Here is a 10,443-nt window from a genome sequence, read left to right on the forward strand (position 1 = left end):
AGCATCTTTTGATTGTGTCAAAAGCTTTCTGACAATTCTCTGTCTATTTGGTTGGAGCATCTTTCTTGAGAAGTTTGAGAATTGGTTCTACAATTACTGTGGACTGGGCAATGAAGAGTCCAATGGAATTCAATCTTCCTACGAAACTCATGACCTCTTTCTTTGTTGTCGGTGGTGGGAGTTCTTGAATTGCTTTGATCTTCATCAGATCTAACTCAATACCACGACGACTGACTATGAATCTTAGCAACTTCTCGGCAGGCACTCCATATGCGCATTTAGCAGGATTCAGCTTTAAATCGTATTTGCAGAGTCTGTCGAAGAATTTTCTCAAATGCTCAAGATGACCATCACCCACTCGGGACTTGATGACGATGTCGTCCACATACATCTCGATCTCTCTATGCATCATATCATGAAAAATGTCGGTCATCGCCCTCATGTAAGTAGCACCGACATTCTTGAGCCCAAAAGACATTACCCGGTAGTGATATACTCCCCATGGTATGATGAAGGCCATTTTCTGAGCATTCTTCATCCATCAGTATCTGATGATAACCCGCGTAACAGTCCAAAAAAGACTGCACCTCATGTTTGGCGCAATTGTCAATAAGTATGTGAATGTTAGGGAGTGGGAAATTATCCTTTGGACTAGCGCGGTTAAGATCACGATATTTCACACATATCCTAATTTTTCCATCCTTCTTTGATACCAAAACTATGTTTGCTAACCATGTCGGGTAGGGTGTCACTTTCATAACTCCCGACTGAATCTATTTCTTGAATTCTTCTTTGATTCTGATGCTGACATCGGGCTTAGGCCGGCTCGATTTTACGCTTTTACTCCGGGCAACTCTCTAGAATCGGGGCAACCTACGAGCGACAATGTCGTACTCAAACCCGCATATCAGCGTATGACCCAAAGAAAACATCTTCATACTCTTCCCGGCGTACTTTCGATACCTTTCTTTCTCAGGTTCTGTCAAATGTACACTTATCCTGGTTTCTCGAACCATTTCCTTGTTTCCTAGATTAACTACCTCCATTTCCTTTAAGTTTGGTGTTGGTCTATTTTCATATTCCTCTTCGATGTCTATCAACCCTTCTGGTTCAGTGTATCTCTTCTTCTTGATCTTTGCTTTGTTCGTCATCGTTCTTAATTGTTTCGTAACATGTCATGACATTATTTATGGCTTCTGTGTTATTATCGTTAAAGCAAAGTAACACAATTATCAATCATATAAAATCAATCTCAATTATGTATATATATATATATATATATATATATATATATATATATATATATATATATATAGGTGAAGTAAAATAATTTTGTCTTATTGCAAACTTTGAGGCGTTTTCATTGAAATTTTAAAAAGTGATACAATCGTAGTCCCGACTCGAAATGGAACATCGAGCCATTTCCATTATTAAACAACACATAATAAGGAAGTGTAAAAGCATGAAAAGGCGGTAAGTCAGGCCTCAAACCAGACTTTCGCCATTTTTCTGAAAGTGGGCATTCTTTCTACCGTAAGATGAATAACGGGGTAGAAGTCCATCCACTTGACATTTCTCCTGGCTCAGCATGATGAAACTCCAGTGCTTCAAAGCATTCTTCAATGATGGCTGTGCATTTCTCTTCCCAAAATAGCGTCCTTAAACCCTCTTCTGGATCCTCGCCATTGTGACTCAATGGGCATGCGGTGAAGGACTAATATAGATCAGAAAATGGCTTTCTCATTTTAACAGGACCTTTTGGTCCATGTTCTACTTCTTCTTCTTCTTCTTCTGCCTCACACGACTTGTATCTAACCCCAAATCGATATTTCCCATTTTCGATAGTTACTGGTTTTCTAATTCCCTGTAAGTTCCTTCCCAGACCTTTTTCGGGCTCGAACTCGTTTCTTATCATAGTCGTGGTAACCATTTTTTAGACCGGTGGCATAGGGATATCCTCATCATCTGTCACGACCCATTTTAGCCTAGGTCATGCGGGCACCTACTTTTCCCACCTCGGTAGGCGAACCCTTAGCTCAACATTCATGATAGTAAAAAATATCGGAAGATTGTAAAATAACGTAAGTCTCACAATATAATATAACGTTGACAAGTGCGGAAGTAAATGAAATCCACTTTGATATACGGCTTTGGTCATACAAGAGCATCTAAATCCGAATACTAAAGGTCTAAATAATAATACATAAGTAGTCTTAAATCATGTCTCTGAATGGAAAACAAGACATAGGTAATATAAGAGTCTTCGAGGTCAGCGGACACCATGCTCACCCTGGAAAACTTAAGTGGAAGCTGAAGAGTCGATCAGCCACGAGTCAGAGAAGTAGATCCGACCTGCTACTCTGCATTCATAAAAAAGAATGCGACAAGTGCGAGGTCGGTACAAACAACGATCTTGGTAGGCATCATCGTCGACCAAGCATAGCTAACACAAGTCGTAAAATAAGTAGATAGCAAGGAATCCAACAAGTATAAGATAATAAGATCACAACCAAGTGTTCGTCATCGCCTACGTAAAGCCTCTAAACCCAAGTACACCAAGTCTGAAATATATATATCCAATCCAATCATCATAATCAATCATCACGAATCGAAATCAAGCCAATGCAATGCAATGCAATAATGGAATGGATGAGATGTAATGCCATGCAAATGAGGTGTACACATGTATTCCGGATGGAAATATCGACGTCTCGGTAGCACAACCCGGTACATGACTCACGAAGTCTAAGTGCCACCCGTCCGGGATCTTTGCCCAACGGACGGACGGGACCGGCTAATTGCTCAAAGGGGAGTCTCGCCGCACCACTGGGGGACCCGCGGAGCCCATGCACTAACAATGATTCCGGAATAACATCGGAATCGGCCATGCAACAACGATGCCGGAATAGATCATCGATCATCAGCCTTCTCACAATCACTCAAGTAAAAGAGTCGCTCAATCAACGATACCGGATAATTATCGGCTATCGGCCATGTATCATGAATACGAGGGAATGTATGCAATGCATATGTCAACGATTCCGGAATTGAACCTCGGACATCGGCCTTCTCACAATCACTCAAGTAAAAGAGTTTATCAGACATCAGTTTTATACAATTAACGATTCCGGAATGGATCTTCAGACATCGGCCTTTTACAATCACTCAAATAAGGAGTTTATCAAATATCAGTTTCACTCATCAACGATACCGGATCATCATCGGGTATCGGCCATCAGAGGCTGATCTAGGATTTGAAGGTGGCGGGTGCCACAATTTTCTTCGATGTACATCTTGTTAGAAACGCGTATTTGGATCGGGTCCATCTCTTTTGAGTTTTCGGATCAACTTAATAGGCCTTTTTTATTTGTAAATATGAAAATTACATCTCTAAAATCAAGAAACGACCCTTATTAGCAGCTTAAACAAGGAATCACACCCATTAACAATAGAAGTAAAATCAACATTTTTACTAAGGAACTTACATCTTTTATGTATATTAAAAAATGAACTTGCACAAGTAAAATACCATCTTTAATAAGAAAATTACACCAATCAAAATAAGAAAAATTATACAAAACTCCTCAATAGGTAAATTACACCCCATAAGTAAATGTAGAATTAGATAAACTATAAGTTCTAAAAAATAAATCATAAATTTTATGTTTTTTCTAAGCAATGATTATGAAACTTCCATCATAATTTAAGTAGTAAATTGATTTAAATTGAATTTAACAATTATAGAAAAGCACGAATTTTTATAATACACTCCCTCCGTCCATTTTTATTTATCCACTATACTAAAATAGATGTCCACTTTTACTTGTAAATTGTATAGTTTGAAAACCCAAGACATAATTTATCATTTTATACCTATTTTACCCTTATTATTAAGTACTCCAATTCATTTCTCATTTTATTTATTGCTTATTAAGAGTGTCCCAAGTCAAATATAGACAAGTAAACATGGACGGAGCGAGTAACCAACAAAAGAAATTATAAAAAAGTTGAATTTTGATCTCAATCCAAAATTCTTATTGAGACTCACAGATTTGAGATTAAGAGAAATGCTTAAATTAAGAGATTTTGAAGTTTCTATTTTGTGTGTTCTCGGTAGAGATCACAAATAAAATAATAAAATACAGGAAAGAAAATATAAATAATAAAAAGATAAATAGAAAATTAAGAGAGACGAAAAGGGAAATGACTAGTACAAAGGAACAAAAAAGCAGAAAGAAAAACGGGAGTCGAAAAATGTTCAAGATAGATTTGAACTTGTGTCTATCAGCCATGGAACCTTTGTCTAATTTGCGACTGGGGGTGGTAGGATCAAATATTTAATCTAGTTTAAGCAAAATTGCAATATAGGTATATAAAAAATGTATCAATTTAGGGGGTGCCATGCCACCCCCCACCCTAAAGGGTGGATCCGCCCCTGTCGGCCATGTATCATGAATGTGTGAGAATGCGTGCAATGCGTACATCAAGTATCAACAATCAAGTTCAATATCACAAGTACCACGAAGGGGTACGCCATCAATGTATCATATCACAATACCATCAAGGGTATGCCAACAATATATCAATATTATTAGTACCAACAATGGGTACGTCAACAATGTATTACAATGCAAACACTAACAATGGTATGTCAACCATATCTCAGTCAAGATAGTAACACAGATTCTGATATTTACCACTACTCGCAGCATCAACCATCAAAATGGAACAATAAACGCACATAACGGGGTGGCTAGTCCCAATACATATCAGGGCCCAACCTAAGGCAATATCCAACCCAACTTCATACCCAAAGGTTCGCATGCTATCTCCGACATTATATTCTAAATATGTGGTTTGCTATGCATAGTCTCACTAGAGGTAAGCCATAACCTACCTGGACTGTTGAACCGCAACACCAACAAGTCACTTTATTGCCTTGCCCTTCCTCTGAAGCTCAGAAACAAAGTAGTCTATGCATAATCGAATTCTAAATTAGAAATCATGAAGAATGATACTAATATTGGTATACTATCAATTAGGTCCATTTTAACCCTAGAAATTGAAAAAACGGGCCCACAAGGGCAAAACGGAAAATTTGCGGGCAAAATACCAAATTAAGTACTAGGAATCATAACCCAACCATTAATTGTTGCATTAGCTCAAGAACTTGACTAATTTCTGATCCAAGTAAAAACCCCCAAATTGGGTATGAACCCTAATTCTCCAAATCCGAAATTCAAAGTTTAAAGTGGAAGATATGGGCTTACTAAGCTTAGATTCATCACATTTTAACATTAACATCATCAATTTATCAAGTATAATCTTAGGGTAAAGTCTTCCAAAACCCTCCTTCAAATTCCATTTCTAAAAGATTGAAAAAGGAAGGGGAAAATCTAAAATGGTTGTGATTAAAGAGGAGTAAAGGATTAGACAAAGTTTTACCTCCAAGAATTCCTTCAATTTGTCTCCAAGAACAGCTTTCCCAAGCTCCAATATCAAGATATGAAATAATAAGGGTCTAAGACTCATTTAAGACTCATTTAATGGATTTAACTGCCCGTCACCCGCAACAGCGGTACCGTGACCGCCCCAGCGGCCACCTAACCGCATCAGCGGTACCGTGACCGCCCCAGCGGCCACCTAACCGCATCAGCGGTCAAGCCTCACTACAACATAAGGCATTTATAGCTACGAACTCTTAGCTATGAATTTAAAAGTCATGGGTAGTACCCAGTAATAGCCCCAAAAATTTGAATTCCGTAGCTATCTACAAATTCGTAAGATTTATTAGCCACGAAAATCATATTGGCAAAGCTAATTCCTCATTTTAGCTATAATTGCTAAGAATCGTGGCAATAATTACCTAAATAGCTACAACCTTTTGGCTACAGTGAAATTTCATAGCTAATTATTAAGTTTTGCCACGAGTTGAAACTTACTGTAGCAATAGTTCACCTTTTAGCCACGATAAATTATTTGAAACAACATGTCGTAGCTAAATGAGTATTTTTTCTTCAAGTTATAAAAAATTGTGGCAATAGTTAAATGATATAGCCACAAAGTTTTAGCTTTTATAAAATTTCGTAACTAATTATTAATTTTTTTTGCCACGAGTTGAAACTTACCGTAGAGTAACTTGTGATAACCTTTTAGCCACAAAAAATATTTTAAACTAAATATTGTAGCTAAATAAGTATTTTTTGCTTCAAGTTATATGAAATTATGGCAATAGTTAAATGATAGAGCCACAAACTTTTTGTTATAATAAAACATCGTAGTCAATTATTAATTTTTGCCACGAGTTAAAACTTACTATAGCAATAGTTTATCTTTAAGCCACAATAAATTATTTAGAACAACATGTTGTAGCTAAATACGTATTTTTGCTGCTAGTTATAAGAAATTATGGCAATAGTTAAATGATATAGCCACAAACTTTTTGTTATAACAAAACTTTGTAGCTAATTGTTATTTTTTGCCGCGAGTTAAAACTCGTTCTGGCAATAGTAATCTTTTAGCCACAAAAAAATATTCAAAGTAACATATTATATCTAAATAAATACTTTTGCTTCGAGTACTAAAAGTCGTCGCAATACTTGACTTAATAGCTATAATCATCGGTTTTAGGTTCTGATTCTATATCTACAATATTATCATCAGCTGAGTTAACATCAGTACTGATAAAATCAAGATTATAATTAAAAAAATTAGTTTTATCTAATTAATGAATGAATAACTAAATATATAGAATTTAAACGACTATAATCTTGTATCAATAGCATAGTATAACATATTATATTTATTTAATCTAAACAATAAAAGTGTTATGATATATAGTCTTGTACTATGTTAATAACTTATTGATTATCGTACACTAAAAATTTAATATGATTCACATGCAATACGTCATCTTGTCTCTTTTATGACTATATTTGGACATTTTATAATACCTAAATAATTAAGAATTATATTTTAAAATTTCAATGATATATATGATTGATATAGAAGTGCATAACAATACTAACTAGTATATCATAATTCATATTAAAGTCCAACTTAATAAATTTGTAGTAAACTAATATTATATTTTTAACAATTTGGTTATTCATACTATTAAATTTTTTTTTTCAATAAACTAAGAATATTGTTGATATACGTACGATTGTACATCAAAACAAACTATTATATAATAATTTATAATTAATAAAGTATTACTTGTAAGATTCAATATAATGAATAATTATGTAATTTTATTAATTAATTTTGAATATCTAATTATATCACATTTAAATATCTATGTGCTTGTATGATTGTATCTAACTACATTGATCACTAATTATATTAAGTTTAAATAATATGCATTATTGATTTTATGATCTTATTGCAATATTAAATAACTAATGCGGACCCGAAGGATAGTGGTAGTGGTGGGTTTGCTTGTCATAAAAAAAACTTAATAATTATTATAAATATAATAAATAATTTGATGTAATTAAAATAGGAGCATATGAGTTATGACAAACCCATTTGGCGTTCACTTTTTTCCGGAGTAATAATTTTTTACTTTATTTAAAGTCAATGTTTGGCCATAAAAAATTCAAATCCAACTTGTAGTTGTATTCCGAATTTGGAAAACAACTTATAGCATATTTTCCAACCCACTTTTCACTTTTGAAGTTGTATTTAAGTACATTCAAGCATGAACATTATTTCAAATATTATTTGCAAAAAGTATGACCAACACTACTTCATTTGAAATCTCCGGCCAAACGCTTACTTAGTATGATTCGTATATAGTATAGGGATCTCTTCTCGTTTGTGACTATATTTAGACATTTTACAATACCTAAATTATTGAGAATTATATTTTAAAATTTTAATAATATATATGATTTATGCACTAACTAGTATATCATAACTCGTATTAAATGAAGAATTAATTTTTAAATACAATTTAAAGAAATATCTAATAATATTTATTAAATTTGAATATTTAACTATGTTAGATTTAAATAACTATGTTCTTGTATTTATTTATTGATTACTATTATATCCAATTTAAATAAATAAAAGTTATCAATTATTGGCTTAATGCTATTTTAATAACTTGATACTTCTAGACCTAGTTATCAAGAATCTAAGCAAGCACGGTCCCTGTTCCCTTTGTCTAATCTAAAACCCAGTCCTCATCTTTTCCCTCTAGCCGCCACACCAATCCACGGTTTCCTGTACTCTTTTTCAATTTCACCAACACAAATATTTATTACTCCATCAAAAGTTTATAAGGGGTTCTTTGTTTTTTATGCAATGCAGTTGGATAAATGGCTAATTGATTCTTTTTATCACACAATGGAGGGGCAAAAGTGATGTCCTCTTTTATTAGATCTATATCAACAAGAGCTTTTGACGCCATTAATTGCTTTTGAAATGTGATTCCGGAGATGGTATTGACTTTTCTATTTCATATTGGATTTATTGAGTCGAATGAACTCTCTTGTTATTTATTAGGCATTTTGTTGTTCATGTTAATATTTGTATGCGTCACCGTTATTGATCTAGAATTATGTTTGTTTCTTAATAGAGATTTGTTAGAAGAAACTTTTGGTGTAAAGATTCAAATCTATTATGAAAATTTTGGAGCTTTGCTATCCCTTTTAAAATTACTATGAAGATTTTTCATGAGAAGTTAATCAGTGTATTTCTCATAATATATGATTCAATATACTTATATAATCATTCGTTTATGTTTATGACGTTAATTTACTTTATCAAAATTAACAGGCAGATTATGGAATTATTAGAGCCGCAGCAACAGTGACAAATTAGAGGGCGGATATTGATCAAACTAAGATGCGGTTGGAGGCTGCGTGGGAGGAGAGAAATGAAAAGATCGTGCTGACTTTGAGTCTCAAGCAAGATGACAACAACAACAACAACATACCCAGTGTAATCCACAAGTCTCAAGCAAGATATTACTATTGTAATTGTGTCATAGACAAATGATGTATTATGAATGTTTGAAATTTTAGATATGTAACTATGTGTAACTTGAAACCTATTATGGAATACAAAATTAACAATGCTTGTGGCGTATTCTTCAATATGTAGGGATGAAAATTTTGAATTCGTAGCTAACTATACATATAATTGCCAAAAACAGGACTACGCATTCTTACTTTTCGTAGCAAATGTAGAAAAAAATTATCTATAATTTTATATATTTCATGACAAAAATAATGGATTCTTTAGTTACATACAAATATATTTGTGGCAAATACTTGAACTCATTGCTAAATACATTATTATTTCCACGAGACTAAACTATAAAAATAGCCACCAAATTTGTATTTTCATGGCAAATAGCTTAAACTGTTTGCCACAAAAGAACACACTGTAGCTACAATATAAAGATTGCTACAAGTTTTATTTGTCGTGGCAAAAGAATAAAATTATTTGCTATAAATATATTTTTCGTGGCAAGGACATTTCACTGTCACAGCTACAACGCAAAATAATTCGTAGCAATAAGTATTACTCCTTAGCCACGGATCACCAAAAGTTTGTAGCTAACCTTTAGCTACGCTATATTTTGCTACGGATGCTACGGAAAAAAAAAATTGTGGTTAAAGTGTTTAGCCACAAAAAATTTCATATTTAGCTACAACGTATTTTGTGGCTATAGATGCTTTATGTTGTAGTGCCTAAATGGCGAGGACCGCTGCAGCAGCAGGGCTACCGCCCCAGCGGTGCCGCCAAAGCGGACACCAGACACCAGAACTTGGCCTAAGCTTTTCTTTTCGATCCGATTTTTTGACTAACTCCCGAGGCTATCTGGTCACATACCAGATACCTAGTACCACATAAAAAGTCGCTACGAACACGCCTGTGGCCTCGGAATTCCCAACGGAGGTCTCGTTGACCGAATCAACCACTGATGCCTTAATTCCCAATTCCTATCCAAGTCTCGAAATGCGTTCGAATGCATTGGAAACAGAACCAAATATACATACAGGTTCTAAACGACCATTCGGACCCCTCGGAATCGACAAAATTTCAAAAAAGGTCCGTTCACCCAAAAGTCAACCTCGGGTCAACCCTTTTTCACTTCAAGTCTATATTTTTTCCAAAGTTTCCTGAATCCAGTCTAAACACCTCGAGAAGCGTGTCAACGATCCCCTCGGGTCAAAAGTGAGCCAATCAATGCTCGGGAACGGGCGAAAGTACCAAAAGAACGATAACGACCAAACGGGTCGTTACATCAGATACCAATTGAACTATTGCTCGTCCTCGAGCAAAGAAAAGAAGGAAAGTAGGAAAATACCTGAATCAGTGAACAACTGGAGATATCGGCTATGCATATCAGACTCAGTCTCCCAAGTAGCCTCTTCTACAGGATGGTGCTTCCATTGCACTTTCACAGAAGCAATCTCCTTGGACCTC

At 34.6% G+C, this 10,443-nt stretch overlaps 1 long non-coding RNA gene across 1 annotated transcript; it reads left to right on the forward strand.

Moving 5' to 3' along the window:
- The first annotated feature begins 8,152 nt into the window (after positions 1–8,152).
- LOC132054430 (uncharacterized) lies at positions 8,153–9,096 on the forward strand. Its single transcript, XR_009414297.1, has 2 exons — positions 8,153–8,447; positions 8,785–9,096. It is a non-coding gene; the product is annotated as an uncharacterized LOC132054430 (long non-coding RNA).
- Positions 9,097–10,443: the final 1,347 nt, after the last annotated feature.

This window comes from Lycium ferocissimum, chromosome 4, assembly GCF_029784015.1.
Source record: "Lycium ferocissimum isolate CSIRO_LF1 chromosome 4, AGI_CSIRO_Lferr_CH_V1, whole genome shotgun sequence".
NCBI lineage: Eukaryota > Viridiplantae > Streptophyta > Magnoliopsida > Solanales > Solanaceae > Lycium > Lycium ferocissimum.